Source organism: Protopterus annectens, chromosome 2.part1 (genome assembly GCF_019279795.1).
Source record: "Protopterus annectens isolate FY-2018-M chromosome 2.part1, PAN1.0, whole genome shotgun sequence".
Taxonomy (NCBI): domain Eukaryota; kingdom Metazoa; phylum Chordata; order Ceratodontiformes; family Protopteridae; genus Protopterus; species Protopterus annectens.
In genome coordinates this window covers 716,008,645-716,035,670 of record NC_056729.1, presented here as the reverse complement: position 1 = coordinate 716,035,670, position 27,026 = coordinate 716,008,645, and the positions used below count along the sequence as shown (strand labels likewise).

Here is a 27,026-nt window from a genome sequence, read left to right as displayed (position 1 = left end):
GTTTTCATTGAACCTGTTGTCAGCCAGCAGATTTGCTATATCCAAAGGTTCTGTATATATACTACCATTTACTACAAGTTCAGCGCAAATCCGGGCATTAACTTTGAGTTTATGGATACAACTAAAGAATGCCTTGTGGTTATCCTTAGCTAGGGAAGCTAATTTGGAGTCATAGCTTTAGAGGACTTCACTAGAAGTCTTATTTGTGTGTTTAAGTTGAGGAAGGAGTGTTTCCAGTTTTGAGACTGTTCCTTCTTTGCTTTTAGACAGCAATTTCTTTCTCCTATTGTACAGCCTACTAATGGCGGTTGTCCACCAGTCAGGTTTGTTTTCCCTTGAAGATCTTGCATTGGTTCTATCCGGTACAGCAGAGTCAATACAATTGTACAGGTGCTTGCATAAAACACCGGTGTATATCTCAGCATAAGTGTCTATTCCATCAGTAGGGAGCGGGGCTATAAATCTATTTATGCTGTAATGTAAGAGGTTATATTTGGACTTGGAGAATCTTTTTAGTCTAATTGTTGCTGGGGGGGGGTCTTGTGTTATAGTTACTTTTAGTGAGACTGATTTGTGGTCAGATCTCACCAGGGATGGCCACACACTGGAGGTGGTGCGGCAGTCTCACATGATCCAGGATGTTTGAACCCCTTGTGGGTATGTCAACCAGCTGGTCCAGGGCACTGGAGTTAACGAAGTCCAGGAACCTTTGGGCAATTGAGTTAGAACATGTTTATTTACCTAGTCAATGGGTGGGTAATTAAAGTCACCCAAAACCAGGGTGTTTGGTTGTATCTTGATTGACTCAAGTAGATCCAAGTAGACTGAGTGGATGTCCTGATTCATGGAGAGGTCTTATAGCTGGCAATGACCTGAAGAGTGGTCATACCTACAGTCAATTGTACCTGAAGTAATTCAACGGAATCATGCTGTTTAACCAATCTAAAGGTATATTTATCTTTAATGAATATTAATACACCACCTCCTTTAGTTCTCACTCCTTCAGTTTGTGGTCTGAATTCATGGAAGTAAATGTAACCTGGTACAATTGGGGTGCTTTCCACAGCCTTAAATCAGGTCTCATTGACTGCAAAAATGTCAGCATCTTCCAAGGTGAGGACTGCTTCCAGTGAGTGCAGTTTCTGGTTTAGACACCTGGTGTTTAGCAGCATAACCTTGAAGTTGATTTAAAGGGCATTTTTACATCGGGAATTTTGTTCTTGTGACATTGCCTAAAAAGGCACTATGGGGTGACAAGAGCCTTAGCCAGTAACCAAAATTCCATGGGTGACAGAGGTAGACCATCTCTGGCAAAACATCGAGGTCTGTCAACCATGTCATCCCAGGCTAACAGATACTGGATCCCCTTTGAATGAAACCAGAAACTAAGCTAATTGTTGAAGCCAATCATTTTTTGTTTGTATTGAGATATTATCCTAGACAAAGGAAAAATGCTGCTTAAGGCTAGGGACATACCTGCCTGAGACACATAATCAGACAGCTCAGTCATGTCTCTCTTCATATAGTCCAGTGAGGTACATCTCAAGTTGTTCACACCAACATGAACTATGACAGAGTCATAGTAGTGCCTGTTGTTGAGATACTTGAGTGTGTGTGTGACGTGGTGGATCCTGGCACAAAACTTCCATTTACACATATATTATAGTCCACATCCCAACAAAACACTGCATAAATTTTTGCTTTATAGTTTGATTTACAAAACTTTAAATCTCTGTTTTAAATTCAAACCATCTAGTTCTCAGTGATGACAATAGCTAACATACTTCTAAGATATCACCTTTCTGAAGCTTCTAACAATACTAAACTGTTATCCTAGAAGTTCTCCATTACTTACTTTAGGTAAAGCTAAGGAAAGAACCATGCCTGCCTATTTCTTTTTACTGACTTCACCCTTACTTAACTACTACTTCCCTAGGCACTTTATTCAACTCAATCATCTTAATTCCTATTTCCAAGTCCATTGTATCATCTCCATCTAATTAATTTTAGCAGCAACAGCAGCTATTTTAAACTACTAAAATTGTCCCCTTTTCCCATAAGCAATAAGTAAATTCCCATAAGCAATAAGGGAATTCATCTCTGTGCAATAAGCAACTCTTTATTCCAGGATATGAAACGCATGCCCTTTACTGCTTTCCACTCAGTTCTCTAACAAATAGTTATTGTCAGATGATAAATCATTTTTACTGCATTACACCCCCCACTCCCTGATGTTATTGGCAGCTGTGTATTCTGGCCCCAGTTAGCAGGAGGATCTAATCTCTGCTATACTCTACATTCTGAGTTCTGATGGTGGTTTAGCTACTCCAATCTTGGCTGCTCCTGGTAGCAATAGAAGCTATTAATTTCATATCATTCCCTTCCTAAGTGGTGCAGTTAAGGTGAGTTTTACTTTTCACAATCAACTCACACACTTTCCTGTGCAGCTTTCTTTGCTCCTGGTGACAGCATATTTTAATTAGGACTACCTCTTTCATTTCAAGGAAATGCAAGGCTATTTAGCATATTCAGAAAAGTTGTATTGAATTAATTTACAGCATCATCTAAGCGAAGGATTTTTAGGAACTTAACAGTTAATAATTGACAGGATAGGTATGAACATTTCTGGGTTAATCCTGGAAAGGTTGCATGTTTTATAAACATGCTTTTTAAGTGGATGTGCGAGATATCTGATTATATAGACTGGAAGATGATCACTGAGAGACTCTGATATTGTACCTGTGGTGGAGCATTTGCTAGGGTCTCATACCAGGATCCAGTCTAATACAGAATATGAAGCCTTGCTATAATGTGTGAAGTTATTAATTTGTGGTGTGAAACTGTATATGTTCATGCTAGATGTAGGGAATTTAGAGTTTATGTCCAACCAATTGACATTCATATCACCTAGCAGTAATTTTTCTTGTGGAATTCTTATGATAGCCATTGTAGGAAATCTTACAGAATAGCTGTACTGTCACCAAGAGGATGTAAAGGACAGTAATACATATTTGTTTATAATTATTTATTTTCACAAAAGTTATAAGAAGCCCTAGTGAAATGAACTTTGGTATTGTTTTTTTGTAAGGGAAAATGTGGTAGTTGTTGGGAAATATTAAAGCAATATCACCACCCTTCCTCCTTATATAGTCATTACACATGATATTAAAGCCATGAGGTATAATTTCAGAGTTGTTTATAATGGGTTTATGCTAAGTTTCAGTTATAGCCAGAATATCAGGCTTATTTCTTCATGGCAGCAAATGTTAGACTGCCAGGGTTGGGGGCTGACCATTGTGGGGTTAGAGTAGTGTGTGGAAGAGAATTTTCTTGATGTTCATTGTGAGAGGTGGAGCCAGGATTAGGGTGAATGTCTCCTCCAAGGATTTTAGTATATTGGGGAAATATTGGTACTTGTTTTTGCACAGTATTTACCACTTATTTTTGTTTTGTTTTGAGTTGAAATGGAGTTAATCAGTCTATATTTGGAATAAAGGTGAGGGGTGTCCTTAAATAGGTTTGTTGTGAAGTGTGGAGAGTGTAGGGAGGAAGTATGGATAGGTGGTTGGGAGAGAGTAGGAGAGATGTCAAGAGATATTATAGAGTCACAATAGGATGAGAGATGGCCCAGTAGGAGGAGAAGAATTGAGGATAAACTGTGGAGTAGCATAATTAAGTAAAGGGATCTGTATTTTTATTGATGGCAGGCAGTAGAAAGTAGGAATCAAGAAGGAAAACAGAAGTTGCAGGGCAGTAGGATATTTAGTGGTGCTTGAGTCTGAAATCTGGAAGAGGATAGGTAGGAAAGAGATATCTTCTATGAAGAAAGAGAGTTAGGTTTACTAATAGAGTTACATAGCCCACTGGTTCCTACCATCAGCCCACCACAGGTGTTATAGAGGTGACTGATTGATATCTGGGAGTTTCCCTTCTGGGCCAGTAGACAAGTTTCCTGCACCCCACCTTTTCTCCCATCCTAGTGTTCTACTTTTTTATGTGCCATGCCCCATATACTCTTTGTCGTCCAAACCTCCCTATTGATCAATATGTATGTATGGCTTTAAGAAGCATTCTAGGGGCTTGGACAAGTGCATAAATACCGAGCACGTGCAAGCCTGACTGCCATTTGGTAGTAAGCTGTTGACATGTAAGCATGTATGTCAGTTTGTTTATATTTTGTACTGCTGCTATCCATCTTGGTGTGTTTCTATGTAATAAAGCATATCAATGAACTACCCTGCCTGTTTGTCATCTATAAAAGAGAGGGACTAATAACATGGTACCAGAATGGGATCCAGATTCTTCAGTTTGAGACCAAGAGGCACTCAGTTAAGACTGAAGGAATATACAAGAGTGAATTATCCCTACTGCATATATAAATCACAAAATAGGTCAGAAATTAATTTCAGATATTGAAACTTGCTCAAACTATTTCTTATTCGCAAAATATGAAACGAGGCATTCACAGCACTCTAAACAAATTTCTAAGTAACAGAAATATCTGAAACTGCAATATATTAATAGAAATATTCAAAATAACTATGGAAAATGTTGGAAATAAAGCCTAAATTGCATTAAATGAGTAAACTAAGGGAAATGACTGCATTTTTTCACTAAGCATTACTTTTCCTTATTAATCAACGCTATTTGAGTTGTCTGAAGTGTATGAAGTGTTTGCATGTTTGTGTAGTATTACAGTACAATTATTTCACAAACTACACCATTTTGAAGCATATTTTGCAAAGTACAGTATTTCAAAGAGTTTATTGTGCATTTGAATGTTATTACAGGCACACACAGCACCTTGTTCATATGTAATTACAAAGGCTATATTTTTCAGTGTGTTTAGGCGTAATTTGTTGGCATGACAGAAGGATTTCAGAAACCAACTCCACTTGTGTTTGACAATAATATTGCAGAGAATTGGAGAGTGTTTGAGCAAGAGTACTTTATTTTCATATAGGCTGCATTTTCTGATAAAAGATGACTGTACGTAGGCATTTATTCTGCTTAATTTAGTTGGTTCAGAAGCCATAGAAAAGGAGCGTTCATTTGTATAAGCACCTGCTGTCTTTGCAGGAGAGGAGGAATACCATCATATAGTTGTACAGCTGAGTCAAAGGAGGACCCTGAGTACTTAAAACATAAATTTAGAGAAATGTGTAACCCCCAAATGAATATTACAATGGAGAGCACTTATTTTATACACGGGATCAAAAGTCTGGTGAAACTTTTGCAGCATATATAATTGATTTGAGAAACAAGGCTAATATGTACAGGTTTGTCGATTTAAAGGATGAGTTGATAAAAGGCAGACTTGTCTGTGGTATTAAAGATGATGCTTTGAGAAAGATTTTGCTTCATGACAGTGATTTGACTTTGAATAAGGCCATTGAGATTTGTCAGATATATGAGCTTACAGAAAAGCACACAGATATGCTTACAAATGAGAAATGCATGCTTCCAGTAATTTCTAAAGCCAATAGTGACAGTGTGCAGCATGTTGTTAAAAGAAATAGGCCCAAGCATATGGCAGCAACAGTCACTGGTAAACCCCATAGTTTTCTAGCAAATTCCAGAGCATGCACAGTCTCAGTGAAGCATAAGAGTGAGTCAATAAACTCAAAGAATGGGCCCCCACCCAGTTTACAGAGAGCTCAAATCTGACATAGGTTCAATCTGCAATGTTATGTTTGCAGAAACATTTGCTAGAGTATGTGCTGGTGAGAAGCTTGATTTGGCAAAGTGTGTGAAGCTTGTTGCTTAAGGTGGTAAAGAAATTCAAACTGAAGGCTCAGTGGTGCTTTCATGTTGCTCTGTTGGGAGAAGCTACGTCTTGTTATTTTATGTGGTCAAGAGGCATGTTCAGTCATTATTAGGGCTTAAAGACAGTTTGAAAATGGGACTGCTTTCGTTTAATAAGGAAGTCCATCATGTTACCTTAAAAGACCACTGCTTTAATTTTGCCCAATATATTTTCTCTACATATGCTGATGTTTTCAAAGACAAACTAGACAAGCTTGCAGTTATGTACTCCGTGAAGTTAGACCCAGATGTCAGCCCAGTTGACAGGCCAGCCCATAAAGTTCCAGTAGCTATGCAGAACAGACCCAAAGCTGAGCTAGATAAAATGGTGCAACAAGGTGTAATTTGTGTGTCTATATTATTAACTCGAACATCAAGAATAGCGAATACAACTCTGTTGACACATAAACGTCGATCTACAAATTCAGCGAACTACCAAACCATCGAACCTGAAGACATCGAATGTGTTTGTTGGCCAGCAGCGTGATCGTGGGGATGATAAAATATATCCTTTTCCCCACTGTAGTGCAGTCTCGGACTTGGTATATTTAAGTAGGGGGGGGTGTGGAGGGCACAGCCCCCCACATGGGGAGTGCAAGGGGGCTTGCCCCCCTGCAAAACGTCTGTTAATATAGTTTTATTTAGTTGGGTTTGACTTACCTGAATGACGCTTTTGATGACATAATGCATTCAATGTCTTCATTTTCGATGGTTTGTTAGTTTGCTTGATTTGCGGATCGACATTTATGTGTCGACGGAGGTGTATTCGCTTTTCTGAATGTTCAGGTTAATAATATAGAACCGTAATTTGTTTCTTCCATGGTGGTAGCCCATAAGAAAAGCTCAAATGATATCAGAATATGTATTGGTCCATGTGATTTGAACAAGGCACTGAAATTACATCATCATCCAATGCATACAGTCGAAGAAGTTGTAGCTCTGATGCCAAATGCCACTGTTTTTCTGTCTTAGATGCAAAGAGTTCATTTTGGCAAATTTTGCTTGACAAGAAATCCTCGTTGCTAACTACATTCAGTACTCCTTTTGGCAGGTAAAGATTTTTGACAATGCCATTTAGGATAAATTCGCCCAGTCTTTCAGCGTGCAATGGAGCAAATTTTGTCAGGGTTTCCTTATGCTATTATAGTAGATGATCTTTTTTTTTTTATTTTTTTTTTAACAGTGACGCCGCGCAAGACAGAAACCTCAAGAAAATTCTGGAAAGAGTGTGTCAAGTGAATCTTAAGCTGAATCCTCAGAAGTGCAAGTTCAGGTTACGAGAAGTTACTTATTTATTTATTTATTTATTTATTTATTTATTTATTTATTTATTTATTTATTTTTGCTCAAAATTTTTTTTTCAAATACATCTGAATGAATTCCATAGCATTTATACATAACATCTTAACTACATACACTATTTACATTAGCCTGACACTATAACAGATCTTAATGTATACAGTTACTTTATAAGTATGTCCAATCCATTATCAGAGTGTCTAATCAATTATTGTATAGTGTCAGTCAATGATAAGACTTTTCCCCAAGGGTTGTAGATAAATGGCTTTGGATAAATTATTAGTTCTTTAATTGTAATTTCCAATAATGCTGTGGTCTTCAGAAGGCTGTAGAAGTCTTCCAAAGTTGGTATTGTGTTAGTATTCCATCTTTTTGTTATACATTTCCTTGAAATTGCAAGTATAGTCCATACTAGATATATGTTTGACATATTCAAATGAGGACCTTCGTTCACCTTTAGTAATACAAGAGCTTTAGTTAAATAAAATGATTCATTAAATAAAGCTTGTAGGACATTATTAATGCCATTCCAAAATGGCTTCATTTTAACACAATCAAAGAAAATATGGTTCCAATCTGCATTGTGTACTCGGTCACATCTTCAACATATTCCTTTTATAGAAGAACTAATTTTACTGATTCTGTCTGGGGTTAAGAAAGCTCTGTGCAAGCATTTCCAATTAAAAACTTTCCAGTATTGTGTAAAGGATGTACATTTTATTGATAATAAGATATTTGTTTTAATATCTTCAGTTAACTGTACTGAGTATCATTTTGTTATATATTTCCAATATGAGGTTTTGGTTATTGTTTTATAGTTTATCAATATTTTGTACATTTTTTGAAATACTGTTTCCCATGTCAAAATCATTATATATGATTTCATATATGTATTTCCTAAATGTAGGTATTTCTTTAAATGAAGAATTGTTAATTATTCTACTTAAATCTTGTGAATATGACAGAATACTCTGTAAAGTTAGCCAGTCCTGTTGTGGAAATGTGTATGTTGTTTTTATTAGTTGCATATCTAAAACTTTTAGTTCTTTGATACATTGGAGCCAACAAACAAATCCTTTCTGTTCACAGGAATTAATAATTTATCTATATATTTTATGTGGAAAGGCTTTTGTGACTATAATTGGTGTTAAAAGACAAAACCAGATGTTTTAATCTATATTTGCATTAATAATTTTCCTAAATATGTCAATGTAATAATTAATCGTATGAGTTTTAGTCTCTTTAGTTATGTTATATTGCATACTAATACATAATATGTGCCATGGCAAATTGTTTTTATCTGTTATTTGATTTTTTTTTTTTGTAAATCAAATTCATTTATTGATATTACAGTTAGTAATTCTTGCCAATTTGCAGAGTAATTTGGACTTATCCAATCTGAGATTGTTTTAGATATTGATGCTTTTATATATGTTTCTATATCAGGAATGTTTAATCCCCCCTGTTTCCATGGTCTGATATGATGTATTAAAGCTAGTCTGTTTCTTTTGGTAAACTATAAAACTTTTATTAGGCATGAATTTATTTCTTTAAGTATATTCCTTTCTGGTAACAGTTGTATTGCCAAGCCTATATATATATATGATCTTGAGTAGTAAAAACATTTTATTAAGTATAGTCTATCTTCAAACGTTAATATTATTTTGTTCCATTTTTCCACAGAGATTTTAATTGTATTGATGATATTGTTGTAGTTTTTTGAGACTAATTCATTATTATCCTTGCATAACTCATTTCCTAGATATTTTAAGGCAGATTCTTGTTTGCCTATGATGTGATCCACCTTAGTCTGCAGTTCTTTTTTTATTTAAAAATAAAACTTTTGATTTTTATTTATTGAAATAGAGTCCTGAAATCATGTGAAATTTGTCAATTACTATATCTAATTCTTCTAATGTCTATTTTGTATTAGATAATGCTAGTAATATGTCATCAGCAAATAGCATTACTTTAGAATTGTATTGTTCATAAACATCTATTCCTTTGATTTTTGTATTGTTACGAATTGAATCTGCCAATATTTCAATAGCCAGAGCAAATAAGAATTGGTGACATGGGACATCCTTGTTTAGTGCCTTTTGTTATATGTATAGATTCATACATAAAAGGATCTGACTTGACATACGCTAAATTACTTTTTTATATATTCTTTAGGAGATGAACAAAGGATGCAGAAAATTCAAATAGCATTAGGATTTTGAACAAATAGTCCCAATTTAGGGAATCAAAGGCTTTCTGTATATCTAAGCCAATTATGAGTGTTTATTTTCTTTATTAACATATTCTATAATAGAAATTATCCTTTTAATATTGTCATGTTTGTCTATGATATATAAATCCAGTTTGATCATTATTTATTGTTTTGGATAGTGGTATTTTCATTCTGTTAGTTAATATTGTCATAAATATCTTATAGACATTATTTAATAATGATATAGGTCTATATGAGGTACAGAGGTTTGGGGATTTGTTTTCCTTTAAGATTGGTGTGATTAAGGAATATCTCCAAGAGGGTGGTATTAAAGCTTGTGACTGAATTTGTAATAGAGTTTTATGGAAGAGAGACAGTATCTTTGAAGGAAAACATTTATATAGTCCATAATTATGCCATCCATACCTGGAGCTTTATTATTTTACCCTCTTTTAATTGTATCTGTAATTTCTTTGTAGGATATGGGTGCTTGCAGAACTAGTTTTAATTTTTCAGTTTTTTTTTATATTAGAACATTTTTCATCTAGATTTAATTGATCAATATGTATATTTTCTTTTTGGAAATGCTCAATATAGTGATTTCTATAGGCATCAAGAATGTCATCAATATCCGAGACATTTTTCCCTGTCTTTTCATGGAAGATACTTTTAATGTTATTAGCTTTTGATTGTATTTTGATTCTTGTGGATAAATTATGTAGATATTTGGGAGAAGTGGCCAAGGTATTAATTTTTAATTTTTCTAAAGCTAAACTAGTTTCATGTGTTAGAATGTCATTGTATTTATTGTTTAATACTTCTACTTTCTTTTTCATCTCCAAATGATTTTGATTTTTTTCAGCTTTTTACTGACAAAAGTTTGGATTGTAGATTTTGATTTTTTTCAGCTTTAATAATTCAGAATTCCATTCTCTGATTTTTTTATACCTAGTTAGGGTTTTACCACATATGTAAGCTTTTAATGTCTCATATAATTATTTTATTCATCTCTGTGGTGTAATTAATATCTAAGAAGACTGTAATTCAGATAATAACTAGGTTTTGAACTCTTTAATTTTAGTTATATATGCTAGAATTCTGAAGTTAAAGATTAATGGTTTGTACCCATTTTGAAGTTTTAGTATGAATGAATTGTGGTCTGAAAAAGGACAGGGAGTGATTGAGAAATTAATGATTTTAGAGTGTAAGTCATGGGCAGCAAATATTTTATCTATTCTAGTTTGGGTACCAAATCTGTGATCTTGATGGGAAAACAACAAAGATTTATCTTCTTTAAATTTGAAAGTATCTACAAGATGAAATGATTCTACCCACTTGTTTAAAGCTTTTGCTACAGCAGATGTACTCTGCGGTCTTTTATTTGTAGTTACATAAATATCAAATATACAGTTAAAATCTCCTCCTAATATTAAGTTGCCTTTATAATTATTGGAAATGAAATCCAAGGGATTTTAACAGTTCTTGTTCCAAACCCTGGGAAACAGTATAGATTGGCTAGGGTCCATATTCTATTATCATATTTAACTATTACTAATGCCATAAGGTCTTCTTTACCTTCATACGTCTACATAATTTCTGGGTTAATCTCATTTTTTTCCATAAAATTGTTACCCCTTTTGTTTTTGTCTTATAAGTGGATTGCTCCAATATCATATATTCCTTAGGATTCCATTTGTAATTGTCATTTGTTTTGAAATGAGTTTCTTGAAGCAAGACAATTTGTGCTTTGTTCAGTTTTAAATATTTCAGTAGATTTGATCTCTTGCTAGGATTGTTTCATCCATTGGTATTTAAAGATAACAAAGTTAAATCCATCTTAGGTTATTTAGACTATGTATTTGTTTGTTTTATTGTGACTATTAAACATTTTCCTCTGATAACTATAAAGTACATGTTTGAGCTTTTTAAGGAAATTGTCATTTTTATACTTTGTTTACCAATAAAGTAATGTTTTGGTCAGGCATACTAAAATGTTTTTATGAAATAAATTTAAATTAATAAATGTTAACAAAACTAAGATTCGCACTAGCCATGGAATGAAAATCATTCCTAATCTGATGGATAAACCTAAGTCCATCAGATTATCACTCATACCTTGACAATTTAGAACATCTGAGCTCCATAAATTGAATTAACATATGGAGAATATCTGTAATAGGAATAAGCAATATTTATATTATTTTGAACAGATATAGCACTATTGTAGATTAGACAGAATTCTAATACAATATAAATGTCTACTTATTGTATAAGCAATTAATATTTACATGAAAGATAGATGACAAGCAATTCAATCATAGTAAAGTAGGATGTATCATATATAAAACCTCAATAAAGATTATAGCACACAGTTATTTAACATATTCACCCTTATTGATGAAATCTTTCAAAATGTATTACTTAATATAAATAGATGGTAATAAAATTTATACCCAATGTTTATAATACAATATATTTTATTGGATATATCAGAAGTTATATTTCATTGTTTGCCAGCATTTAAGTAATCACTTTGTTGCTAACTTACTTAAAGCATTGTTTGTTTTATGTGAACATTGATGAAAGTTAGTGCATTTTAATTATCAATGTGTCCCACTTCCCCCCATTTCCTGCACATAAGGATTTTCATATCTGTCATTTCTTATTAAAAAAATGAGTGAAATTATAGGTTAAAAACAACAAATTCACTTATTGTGATTAATGATTACAAGTTCCCTTTCCATATTCATAAATTGCCATTTTTTGGCATATACTGAAAGTTTTTAGATTTAAAACACAAGATTCTATTTTGTATAATCAGCAAAGGTTAAACTGAGTGATTATTGTCAATTTAATACTATTTGTTCATAATGTGATTGTTACATTCTGTGACATCCCTAGTTCACTTGAAAAACTTCCCTTGAAAAACTTTGTCAGTTTGATTCATGTATAAAACATTAGTTACCGTGGTGACAGCTTAAGTATTATGTATGGTCAAGATAGGTTACAAAACCACAATTCAAGTTAAAGCAATTATATGACTTGTTATGCACATTTACTTATATGAGAAAATCATCATCATGCTTCCCTTTGATGTTCAATATAGTATGTCATTTATCACAAGTTAAAACAGTAGTGTTATTATACACAAGACCGTGTTATTAAACTGTCTGTTGTCAATTTAATACTATTTGTTCAGGATATGATTGTTACATTCTGTGACATTTCAAGTTCAGGCTTCTGTTGTTTCTCTTGAACAACTTTGTCAGTTTGATGTCATGTATAAAACATTAGTTACCTTGGTAACCACTTAAGTCTTATATATGGTCAAGATGGGTTACAAAAGCTACAGTTCAAGTTAAAACAATTACATGACTTGTTATGCATATTTACTTATATAAGAACATCATCATGCTTCCCCTTGATGTCCAATATAGTGTATGTCATTAATGACAAGTTAAGGCAGTAATGTTATTATACACAAGCCCATGTTATTAAATCCTGTCTTTAATATCTAAGTTCAGCAGACTGCTTTATCTTAAATGACGATTATATATTTTATGTCTAGATTTACTAAAATCATACATTACTTAACTATTGTATTTTTTTTTTTTTTTTGCTGTTGCTTAGTTATTTGAGAGACCACAAGCTGTAATGCTTATTCTTATTATTAGCTCTTTCCAAGCATGTTTATACAGTCCATAGACTTTAAATTATAAGACCCTTCTAGTTTCTTATTTGTTATAAGGATATTTCCATCCTTACATAAACACATATCAGTACTTCAAGCACTGGCAACAATGCCCATCCACTTTTGCCAGAATACCATTCATTAGTTCATGTGGTGTGTTTCCAGGCTGTTCTTAAAATATCCAAACCAATATTTGTCCTGTTCCATTTTTACCAGCCCGTTCCATGCAGTGGCTACTCTGCCAGTGAACCACTCAACACACCTTCCATTCCCACAGATATTTCCATAAAGGAAATCTGATGACTTTCTAGCACTTTCCGGCAACTCCAAACACCCCTAGAATCAGCTATATCCATATGGCAAACATATCCAAGCAAGCTCACCTCCCAGAGTACTGCAATGGGTACTGCACAAGACCAAGTGCTTTTAGTCTTTCACAATAACTCAGACTTTCAGTCTTATGTAAGTCCTTAATGTGTTTGGACCAAAATACATTTTAAATATAAAATTGCGCGTATTATTATTTTTTTTATCAAGAATCAACTTAAGCTAAACAAAGTGTTGGGAGACCATCAGTATGTGTACATGTGGTTTAAAACAGCCCTTTTATTATATTTTTTAAACCAAAAACTTAATTGCCGAGAATCATCTTGGAGGCTCCTCAGAGCCGTTAAGCATTAATGTCACTCTGTCTCCATTACCATAGCAACCTGGAAGAATCTTTCTGTTAGTGTGTCTGTGTACTGCATACCAGAGGCTCGCGATGCACCTGAAGCAAAGCTTCACTTCACTGCAACTTCAAGCCCAAATTCCTTCCCTTTCAGCGAAGCAGCAGCCAAGAAAAGAATGGAGAGCAAACAGATCAAATAAATAAATAAATAACTCCCAACAAGCCGCCACAACAAGAGATAACACATTATTCCAGCCTTCCCACCTCTCACTTAGCAGATGTATAAACTAACTACTGTCTGCCAAAATATCCCAAATCACAGTTTTATCCACCCCCTTCCCCTGGATCCAGGCTAAAACACCAAATGTCTCTTCCTAATACACAAGCATCAGTAAACGTTGATCACAAGCCGCAACCCACAGCTTCCAGGAGACAAAAATGGCAACATAGAACAGCTGCCAGACACAGCTGGATCCACACACACCATGTCAGGCTTAATCAAACAGCACTTAAAGCTATGATACTTGCCATAATTGATATTAACTATGTTTAGACAGAATAATAATGACGTTTGTACTAGCTGCCAGACATGGCTGCATCCACGCACACCATATCAGGATTGATCAAACAGCACTCGAAGCTATGATACCTGCCATAATTTATATTAGCTATGTTTAGACAGAATAATAATGACATTTGTACTAGCTGCCAGGCACGGCTGCATCCATGTACACCATATCAGGATTGAACAAACAGCACTGGAAGCTATGATACTTGCCATAATTGATATTAACTATGTTTAGACAGAATAATAATGACATTTGTACTAGCTGCCAGACACAGCTGCATCCATGCACACCATATCATGATTGATCAAACAGAACTCATAGCTGTGATACCTGCCATAACTGATATTAACTATATTTAGACAGAATAATGATGACATTTGTACTAAGAGCTTGCTACTGTTATTTACTCAGGATACACATGACATTTCTAAATCATACTTTAACTGAAGAAGGCATTAGTCTCCATGACAGCATTTTTTTCAAAACACTCTACTGTTACTGCTATTATATATGATGTTAATTTGTTACAATTGAGTCTGAATTCTGATGAATGGTACCTTGTTGAATTAGTTAATTAATTACTTAAATTATTATAAATAAAATCAATTAAAAATGAACAAGATAAGTATTCATTGAGTTCAAGCAGGGGAATAGAAAGTTCTATGTTTGCATTATATGTTGCTTTATTTGGCGTATATATAATGTAAATAGTAACCCATCTTGACCTACCTTTGTTTGTGAAGAATTATTGGACTATATGAACATTCTGAATAAATCATTACTGTTTCTCAGTTGTTTAAGAAACCTTCCTTTTTTAAATAAAAACAGATGAAAAGTGGTGTACTATATCAATTGATACTATGAGAGATGTAGTTGTAACAGTTATTTTTTGGGACAGCTATCTTGGAATCAGTTTTTTGTTTCTTCTTCTTTCTTGCATCAGTCTAAGGATTTGTTTATTTTCTTCTTTTAAGAGTAGGGGCCATCAATTCCATTTCTTCTAGGATAGACACTATTTTGTTGTTTTTTTTTTGGTGAATATAGTAGCTTCTTCTAAGTCATTAAATGGTCTCATCTCATTGGCAAAAGTAATTTTATCTTGGCTGGAAAGGCCAGCTGTGCTTTAATGTTGTTTTGTTTAAACAGTTTTATTATTAGCCAGACTTTTTTCCTTTGTTCTAGTAATCTGGAAGAATAATCATTGTCAAACCTTATCAGGCTTTGATTGTATTTTAAGGATGATTTTCTCCAAGCAGATTTTAATATTAGTTTCTTGTCCAGAAACAAAAGAAATGTTATAACTATGGATCTAGATGGAGTATTTGTTGACTTAAAAGCAGTTTTCCTCAGTGCTCTATGTGCCCTTTCAATTCCAAATGAAAGTCCCTCTTTCAAGTCTAAAATTTCAGAAATCCAGGTTGTTAAGAATGAAATAATGTCTTCTCCTTCAGTGTTTTCACGCAGACCAAAGATCCTTATGTTGTTTCTCCTTTCCCTGTTTTCTAAGTCATCTATTTTTGTTAAGCAGCCATATATTCTGTTTAAGCATAAATTATTTTTGGAATTCTTCCTCTTTGAGTCTCCCTTCAATGTCATTTAGAGAAGTCTCTATATTTTTTACTTTTGTATGGTGTTGCTGTAATAGTTCCTTAAGAGTATCAGTCTGTTTTTGAGAATTTAATTTGAGGTTTTCAAAGTCATTTTTAAAGCCATCCATGTTCAAACATAGTTCCTGTAAGGTATATGTCATCAGTTGCAGTTCTTTTTCAAAGCAGCATCTGTATGAGAATTCCTTGAGTTGTTCATATTCAGTGACAATATATCTCCAAGTTACTTGACAGGAAAATGTTTGTATATCTCCACCAAAATTGATATTTATGTAGTTTAGTAGTTTATCTATAGATTTCTGATGTTTTATTATTATACTAGTTTATGGAGCTCTCAAAATTCACTGCTCTCAATTGGCCATCTAGACTCTGCCCCCTCACGAGAACTTATTTATGTTGATCATTTGTTGACCAGTTCAAGCTTACGACCAGACCCTTCCAAGCAAACAGCTATTCTTGAGATGCCAACTCCAGACAATGTTCAAGCCCTTCAACATTTTCTTGGCATGGTTAACTATCTAGGCAAGTTCATTCCAGATTTGAGCCCACTAGTAGCATCGCTTAGAGAGCTGACACATAATAATGTATCCTGGTCATGGTTGGAACAGCATCAGAGTGCATTTGATGTCTTGAAACAAAGAATTGCCAGTCCAACTCTCAGATACTATGATGCTCACAAACCAGTTAATCTTTCCTGTGGTGCTTCAAAATTTGGTCTTGGTGCAGTCATTCTTCAAGAGGGTCAGCCTGTTGCCTATGGGTCCAAAACTCTAACCCAGATTGACATGCAGTATGCTCAGACAGAGAGAAAGCTCTTGGAAATTGTGTTTGCATGTTCAAAGTTCCATGATTATATTTATGTCATAAATATAATCATGGAACTTTGAACATGCAAACACAATTGCCAAGAGATCGCAACAGACCACCACCCACTAGTTACTGTTTTGAGAAAGCCTATGCATACAGCTAAAGCCAGATTGCAACTTATGATGTTAAGATTGCAGAAGTACAATTTCAGTCTTGTCTACACAAAAGGCAAACTTCTTTATCTTGCTGATACATTATCCAGATCACACAAAATACCACTGAGTATGAGCAACTTGATTTTGAAGTCATGAAAGTGAAAAATTTTTCTTCCACACATCTTGATGAATTTAAAAAACACACAGCCTCAGATCCTGTTTTACAGCTCAACCACTTTATCACTAAAGGATGGCCATCAAAGCAATCTAGTTTACCTCAAGAAGTGCAACCTTATTTTCCTTACAGAGATGAGATTTTGCTTGAAAATGGTATTATCATGAAAAGTCCAAAAGTCATTGTTCCAAAGTCCTTGCAACCAGAGTATAATTCTATCTTGCATCATGGCCTCCCAGGAACTGCTTCTACTAACAGGAGTGTGAGAGGACTCGTACTTTGGCCTTCTATATCACAAGACATCGAGAGAGTATTTTCATCTTGTTCTGTATGAATATAATAGTACAAAGCCACATCAAAAGAAGGAACCACTTCAGCTAAACCAGATTCCTGAATTACCTTGGTCGACAGTAGCCACTAACATTTTCAAGTGGACTGGTCAACATTACTTGATGTTAGTAGGCTCTTATTCCAATTGGTTCAAGATTGACCTACTTCCTAATCTAGCATCCAGTACTGTCATTACTAAGATGAAGCATCATTTTGCAGTCCATGGTATTCTGCACAAAGTTTGTTCTGACAATGGCACACAGTTCATTAGCCAGCAATGCAAAGCATTCACTGAAGAGTGGGACTTTATCCATGTTATGAGTAGTCCTGCATACACACAGTCAAATAGTTTGACAGAATGTGCAGTCCAAAATGTGAAACAGTTACTACAGAACTTAAAATTAGATAATAGTGATGTTTTCCTGAATATGTTGAATCTCAGAAATGTTCTTCGTGATAAACTTCTTAGTTCAGCTGCTCAGAGACTTCTGTTGAGACAAACCAGAACTATTTTACCAGTCAGCAGTAGTTTATTGGTTCCAAGTGCTAAGAATAACAGATCAGTGAAAGCCCATCTGTTAAAGAAATGCCTAGCACAGAAGTCTTATTACGACAAATCCAGCAAACCACTCAATCCATTACGTGAAGGCAAGACAGTGAGAATGCAAACATGCAAAGGTTATGATCAGATTGGAGTCGTGAAAAGTGTTTCTCCAGAGGTGAGATTGTACCTTGTGGAATCACAAGGAATAGAGTTTAGGTGGAATCAGAGACATTTGATGCCAGTGTCCAAGCCTATACCATAGCACCTACCCTGTGAGAAGGACTCTTTATCTCAGAGTGAGTTATCCAGCTTTCCAGTTCCAGATGACTTTTCAGTAAATATCCCTGTTTCTGAGATGAATCCTGAAATTCCTGACATGAGTTGTTCTCTAAAGACTTTCCCCATTGCTAAACCCAGTTCTGATTACTATGTTACTATATCAGGTTGCATTTCTAGACCATGTTACAGATACACTACAACTTGGACATAAACATTGTGTTTATTTCTGATGTCTATATTATTGCATGTCTTATTCCAATGTAATTTCATTGAGGGCAATCTGTTTAAGATGGAGGATGTAGATCAATATCTATGTATGCCTTTAAGAAGCATTCTAGGGACTTGAATAAGTGTATACATACTGAGCATGTGCGAGCCTGAATGCCATTTTGTAGTAAGCTGTTGAGATGTAAGCATGTTTGTCTGTGTAGTCTGTCAGTTAATCAGTTTGTTTATATTTTGTAATGATGCTATCCATCCTGATATGTTTCTATGTAATAAAGCATATAAATGAACTATCCCGCCTGTTTGTCATCTATACTAGAGAGGGACGAGTGACGATCCCCATCTCCAGCTATCCCAACAATTACACTAGTTTCCCAACACTTGTGGCATGGCTGCAGAGAAACCTTCATAACATCCACATTTCTAATTCTCTCAAATGAATTTTCCATGTGACCAGCACTTGATGAATGACCTTCTGGTATTTTTAGGGCTGAAGGATTCAGCAGCTCCAAATTCTTTGGACTTTTCAAGTTTGCCTTTATTGACATTGGTCACAATAATTCTTGAAGTGGCTCTCCCTTATGATGGACAACAGCTGCAAGGCCATCAGCTCACAAACCAGAAAATATACAAGTAAAATAAGGTTGAATCTTACCGGTGTTGAAGACTACTCCTTATCCTATAGAAATGGCACAGTCTAAAAAACAGACTTTATCCAAAGGTGCACTATCAACAGTTACAGACACACAGGAGTCTACAACAACTGTGTGTTGTGAGAATGCACAATTTCTCATGAAATGGAAAACTGACTTCCATCTGTAGGTAGATCTGGTGGTACCATCTGGCAATAATCCTTGTCCTTAGGTAATTCTGGTCTTTTGACAGAGGTTGTACTTTGTGTTCAAACAGAACTTGTATTTGTCACACTATGGGATGTATAGGTGAATAATTATGCTGCCTCTTTTGATGTTTGTTACACTATCTGCAACACTCCTGACTATTCCAGCTCCTTCATGTCCCAGGACTGCTAGAAATTTCCCTTCAGGATCAGCACCTCTGAACATGTAGGCATCTGCATGGCACACTGCTGTACCAACTCTGTTATTGCAAATCTTGTGAATCTCTGGTGGAGCAATTTCAACTTCCTCCAGTGAAATGGGGTTTCCTGCTTACCATGCAATAGCTGCCTTACACCTATCCTGTGAGATCCATATCTATTGTTTGAATCCACAAACCAACAGCAAACACCAACAGTAGCTGTCCCTACCATGTGGCAGATGACCAGAGAAAAATGTTTATCCAGCTGGCATTTCCCTGTGTATGTTTGCTTCCCTCCAGTGTTGTCCCCATCCTCTGGAATACCCTCCCACATGCTTTCATCCATCCTCCCACCCTTAACCACTTTTTTCTATTTTGCACATGTGACTTCAACAGTGACAATCATCTCGAGCCAAGGTTTACAACATTGGGTAGCTAGCCCTGCCTCTGTAATCCATCCGTGCCACTCATTTGCACAAACACTCATACCTACGGCCAATTTAGGGTGTCCAGTTCACCTACTGCATGTCTTTGGAATGTGGGAGAAAGCCAGAGCACCCAGATGAAACCCACAAGACTGCAGGGAGGACATGAGGACTCTGCACAGAAGGTACTCCAGATGAGAATCAAACCAGAGAACCTCTTGCTATGAGGTGGCAACACTAACCAATGCACCACCACAGCCACCACCACTGTGGCCACCATGCTCTCAAACTTCTTGAAAACCAGCAGGCTTTCAAAACACATATAGAGAATACTTCTCAATATCATGGCTCTGTAGCTGTACATCTCCAGTATAAGTATAACATCTCAACTTTCTTCATTCTCTTCTACTATACCTCTGCTCAAGTACCAACTATCACTCTGTCTTCAACCATCCCACTATCTACCAATGCCTCTAACTCTTTTTTACCACTCATTTCATATGTATCTCAAAAATGAAACCAACCTTTTGTTATCCATCCTTTCTAAATTACTCAGTACTCTTTATTGTGACATCTGTCCTACTGCCTAGTTATTTACCTAATGATATCTGGATAGAATATAATTAGTATAGAAGTCTTACTACTGTATGTATATTTACTCCCTAGGATTCATTAAACTCTGTGTAGGCTTCACATGAAGCCTACGTGGAGTTTACATGTGTGGGCAGTGATGAGTGTCGAGCAGCAGCACTCATTACATATTCATGCCGCTCACTGCATTTAAACGTAAATAAGTGAGGTTTTCTGGCAGGCAACAGTGTGTTCAGCTATTAATCAAACACAAATAGCAATCCCATTTAAATCAAAGCACTGAAGGTCTGCTGTTTTATGCGGAATGGCACAATGATCACCAGAGCTTAACAGATAGAGCTCAATCTCTTAGTATAAGACATCTGGACAAAGGGCAACATAATGGAGGGACAATGATACAGAAAGAGGGATATATTTGACATATTTGCACTTTAGAAATGTGCTAAAATAACCAGGGGGTTGTGTTAAGATATACAATCTAAAGAATTTGAAGTCTGAAACTCAAATGTATGTAATATCGATTCAAGTTAGTCCTGAGATCATTCCATTGATATTGCAGAGAACCACAAATTTGATAAGGAACACATCAAAAGATATAAAGGAAAAAATGTGGACATTCTGTGAACATCTTGACAGCTGAGAATTATGATTAAGTATTTGGTCCAAAGACAGTACAGGACAATTTATCTACAGTGTAGATTATTGTGAAATCCTATTCCTGGCATTCTGTACTAAAGTTGTGTAAATGATCTATAAGGGTACATGGACTGCCATGTAAAATAAACACTCAGGGGAGGTGTGTGTATTGAATAGGAGCACACAGATGAATTGTAGGAATGAACACAGGGAAAGACGACAGGTGAAACAACCTAATGTACAGCAGATGAGGGCATGTCAATGGAAGATGGTTGTAGCAGCAACACCAATCACATATCAGTATAGGTTCATGGATTCATAGGATGTTGCTAGGCTATTGACCTGAAGGTCTTTACAAGCCTACCATTAAATCCCAGTATAATACTTGATGTGAGATATCGTCTATGCCCAATGTTTTTCCAGGCAAGGACTACCCATGTCCAGAAGAGAAGCCATGGCAATCCCTGGTAGAAATTAATGGTTCCCCATACAGTCATCCAGGCTGCACTTAAACAGGGTCGTGGAGGTGCTCTACTTGATATGTATTGGAACCCTATTCCAAAGGAGTGGTAACCTATGAGAGATGAATCTATCTGTCCAGCAGGTCCTGTTTATGTTGCAGGCTAGATTGAGGTCCCTGGAATGGGTGACTCTAGTCCCATTTGACTTACAGATGTGCAGCATTTCCATTAGATTTGGGTCTGAGATAGCCCTGTAAACCAGACATAAGTCGCCTCTAAGTAGTCTATATGCTGCTGAGTACATTGACAGCAACTTCAGTCTGTCTGTATAAGACTTGTGCTGGAGACCCTGAATTTCTTAGTTAGGAATCTCTGAGGTCTTTCAAGTTGCTGTAGGTGTTTGGTATGGTACATACCAACAGGAACATTACATTCAATAACAGACCTGATGAGGGACAAGTACATGGGAGTTATAACTCTTGCTTTGAGGTGATGCCTTTGCTAATCAAATGAGTGATGTAGAATATTTCCCCACCACAGTAGACACATAGTGATTAAAGCTGAGGTCACAGTCAACTTGTGTTCCCAGGTCTCTCACTACTGAATTGGTACTTAGGGTATTATTCTTTATTTGATAAACAGCGGGAATATTGTTTTTACAGAAGGAAATGATGATGCATTTTTTAGCATTTAGTTTAAGACCATGGTTTTGGCACCAATCATTGGTCTGCGTATGCCCATTTTGAAGTACGCTGACATCCCTAGGGGATTCGATGATAGCACCTAATTTGCAGTTATCCACAAACTTGGTTAGCCAAAGCCCCTCTGTTTTGGCCTGGACTTCAGAGAAATATATGCCAAACAAGAGGGTGCCAGGCACTGACCCTTGTGGACCACACTAATGACAGGTCTGCTGGTAGAGGTAAAGTCTCCCACTGTGATTGAGTATTGTTAATCTGTGAGCCAGTTTGCAACCCACATGACAACATAGGGGTTGATATTCAACTGGGTTAGTTTCAAAGGCCTTGGCAAATTCAAGATAGGCTGCATGCATAGGTTTGCTCTCATCTATGTCTCTGGTCACATTCTCAAAGAAGTCCGCCAGATTTAGCAGGCGTGACTTGCCCTTGACAAAACTGAACTGGGATGGATCCAGGGTTTGGAGGTCACCTATATCCTTATTTATGAGGTCCATGATGACTCTTTACATTGCCTTACAGATGATGGTAGTTAAGTTTATGGGTCTATAGTTACCCAGATCTTTTGCTGAGCCACCCTCGTGGAGGGGGTAACAGTCGCTGTTTTCCATTTAGTGGGGACAATGCCAGTACTTAGGCTGTGGTTGAATAGAGTGCCTAAAGGAGTAACTAGCTATTGCTTTAGAACATTAAGAATGCAGCCCAGAATGCCATCTGGTCCCATGGAGGCTGTGTTCTTTGAGAGAGCATTGATGACTTGATCTTTGGAGATGCAGGGAGGAGGAGATGATGAAGACATGGTTTGTGGTATGCTTGGGGAGGATAGGGGAGTGAATTTTTTGCCAAACTTGTCTGCTAGCAGGTTTGCAATTTCAGCAGGGTTAGTGTGTGTGATGCACATCCACTATTAGTTCAGCACACATCTGAGTCCTACCTTTTAGCTTGCAGATGTATCTGAAGAAAGCCGTATGGTTACCCTTGGCTATGGTTGCTAAATTTTTTTCATAGTTGCTCTTTGAAGATTTTATGAGTTGCCTTATTTGTTCTGGGATCTCACTTTTGTATTTTTAGACAACAGCTTCTTTCACTTACTGTATAATTTATTAATGCTAGATGTCCATCAGGATGGTTTGTTTTTTCTTGAGGGTCTTGCTTTAATCCTATCCAGCATGGTTGAGCCTATACATTTGTGTAGATGCTTGCACAGGGCATTAGTGTATACCGTAGCATAGTCGGCAATGCCATCTGTGGAAACTGGAGCTTGGAAGTAGATTATACCTTCCCTTTGGTGAAGTTTTTTATCCTGACTTCTCCTTAGGGGAGTTCTGGTGCTGTTGCTATTTCAAAAATGACTGACTTATGGTTGGATTTAACCAGTGCAAGCCCTACACTTAAGGCATTGTATCAGTCACTCATATTGGTAAAGACCAGGTCTAGAATATTGGAGCTCCTTGTGGGGTGGTGCACTATTTGTTCTAGGACATTTGAGTTAACAAATTCCAGGAACTTGTGTGAGTGAGTTTGGGCTTGTATAAGTTTCCCAATTAATGTAAGAATAGTTGAAGTCACCCATGAACAGGGTGCTGGTTGTACCTTAATTGTCCCAAGTAGGTCAAAATAAGCTGTGTGGGCATCTTGGTTCATGGAAGGGGACCTGTAACTGACGATGACCTGAAGGGGCTCTTATGCATGGTAATTTGGACTTGGAGTCGCTCCATAGAGTTTTCTTGTCTAACCAGTCTAGAGGTGCAATTATCTTTAATGAAGATAGATACTCCACCTTTTGGCATGTTGTTTTTTTTTCGCGAAAGTGCATTTTCGATAAAATGCACTTTCGCAAAAGTTAGTTTGCTCATGTGCATTGTGCTGAAATGTACTTTCGATGTTACAGCATAGATCCACACACACACACACACACACACACATATATATATATATATATATATATATATATATATATATATATATATATACCCAGAATCCACACTGTCACAAATGTTACCCATGCCATTAATGTTTTCAAACTGCTATGCATGTAATGTCCTCATCACCGAAACACGTATCACACATGCATGTGGTGTAACACCTTGATGAAGTTTCAGCAGCATCAGACGGTAATGATTATGCCACAAAAAGAATATCTAGGTATTGCCAATAAGATGTATGACAGCTCACTGTGGCAAAGGTGGAACACTTCAGTTACACATCACTGGAAGATGTGTAGTGAGCTACATGAAGAAGGGTGCATTGTACTCAGTTATTGGTGTGATGAAGGCTGTGAACTGTGGAGATATTACGGCCTGTGATGTGGTTGTTCTTCACATACTCAGTAGCTGTGTCACATGCAAAGGAGTAGTCAGCACTGTAGCCATATGCTGGTGTACATTTAGCATACCATCTACCCCAGGACACAAGTCACATACCTATTGGTCTGATTATAGGGTCTGATGTCTGCATTATACTTGGGTTGTTTGTTTATTTTCCTGACATAACAAATCCACCACATCTTTTTGTGTCACTGCAGGTGTTATCATGGCTGTGGCAGCAATCTTTGGTGTGTTTTGATATTGTCTTTATTATACTAATATCACAGTTGAAGTCAGTGATTGCCCACAATCTGTAGTCCTTCTGGCAGCTGTTTGGATACAGGATTTTATGTCATTTGTGATGTCTGTGACTTAAACAATGGGCAGGAAAGGGCCTTGCAGACAGCCTTCATGTATGGACCTAATCACGGGACCTGAGATATACTTCACTTCACATGTTTCAACATATTTCCATGCCATGTATGTGATACAGTGGTTTCCCTACTTGGTAATATAGGTGTTTATGACCACATCTGACAGTGTTGAATAAATATCTCAGTGTGCAAGTATCAAAACACTATCAATCCATGGGATTGGAGCAGTAACTGTAGGATACCCACTTCTGCTATTTGGGCTAGACACACACACACACACACACACACACACACACACACACACACACACACACACACACACACACACACTTGACTGCAGTGAGAAGAGAACCTCTACCTAAGTGCACAGAATATAGAACTCAGTACTTTATGCAAGCACCACAGCATAAGTCTGACTTTTACAAGACTGCAGGTCAGCTTATAATGGATGACATTAGCAGGACATATTGGAGAGAAGATGTTGGGAGGCCTGCATAGGTTCATAACTTCATAGGTTCGTAGGTTCATAGGAGGTTACCAACATAATGTCCCTAGGGCATTTACAAGCCTAGTCATGCAAAACACACAAGTACCCTTATTAAGCATAGTTAGAAAATCATTGTTAGCAGAGTGATTTTGTGATCAGCACCAACTGGCCTTGCCCATGAGGGACATAGGTGCCACCCTAGGGGTGAATTTACAATCATCCATCCAGTTGTGAAGGTTGCATTTGAATAGGGTTATTGAGGAACACTGCTTCACATGCAGTGTGAGCCTATTATAGATAAGTGGCAACCACTGGGAGATAAATCTGTCTCCCCAGTATGTTTTGTTTATGTCACAGGCTAGGTTGAGATCCCTGGAGCAAATTATTCTTGTCCCATATGATTTGCAGATGTCTAGCACTTCCAATAGAGTAGGGTCTGAGACTGTTCTGTAGGCCAGGCATAGGTCACCCCTCACCAGCCTACATGATACTAAGTACAGTGACAGGTCTTTCAGTCTTTCCATGTTTGTCATGTTTTGGAGGCCCTGGATTCTCACAGTTGCAAGCCTCTGTGTTTTCTCCAGTTATTGCAGGTGTCTGATGAAGTATAGCCAGAAGGGAGTATTGTACTCAATTAGTGGTATGATAAACATAGAGTAAAGCAGAACTATGACGTCCATGGTCTTGGAGGTGATGGCTTTAATTATGAGGTGCGCAATGTAGAATGTGTGTCTCACCACTATGGACACATAGTGATTGAAGTGTAAATTGCTATCAACATGTGTTCCAAACTCTCGCAAACTTGTGTTTGAGCTCAGAGAGGTGCTATGTATATCATAGTTAACAGGATTACATCATTGCCAAAGGAGATAATGAGGCATTTTTTTGTTTTAAGTTTCAGTCCGTGAGTTTAGCAGCAATCATTTGTCTGTGTCAGCTCCTTTTGTGATATGTTAACATAGTTGGGGAACTCTATATGATCATATCCAGTTGACAGATATCTGCAAACTTGGTAAGTCACATGCCATCTACCTTTGCCTGGACTTCAGAGAAATAGTTTCCAAACAGTTGAGGGCTCAGCACAGATCCTTGTGGTATTCCACTGGTAAGTGGTCTAGTGGTTAAGGTGTAGTCCCCAACTTTGACAGTGTGCATTCTGTCTGTGAGACAGTTGGCTATCTGTCAAGTAATGTATGGGTTAATCCCCAGATGGGAGAGTTACTCTATAATACCTGAATAGGGGGATAGTGTCAAAGGCCTTGGATAAATCAACATAGCAGTATGTCCTGTTATCCCTCATTTAGGTGCTTAGGGTCATTATCAAAGAAGTCCACTAGGTTTAATAAGCAAGATCTACCCTTGACAAAACCAATATGAGTTGGGTCAAGTGTGTTGAGGGTCACCTATATCCCTGTGGATAAGGTCCATGCTGATTCCTTCCCTAGCCTTGCAGATAAGGCTTTTAGGCTTATGAGTCAATAGCTCTAGTTCTGCATGTTAAAAGACTGATGTGCATTGCATATCACACATTTGATATTCATTTCTGTAGTGTAGGTGACATAAGTATGAAAAAAGTAGTGAGACCCCAGGGTTGCATTGCTTGAGGGGAGACAACGCATGGCTGATTAGTAAATATGGGACA

The 27,026-nt window shown here is 36.6% G+C and overlaps 1 pseudogene; it reads right to left on the bottom strand.

Moving 5' to 3' along the window:
- LOC122794905 overlaps positions 1 to 27,026 on the bottom strand; it is an 82,233-nt pseudogene that overhangs the window by 32,797 nt on the left and 22,410 nt on the right.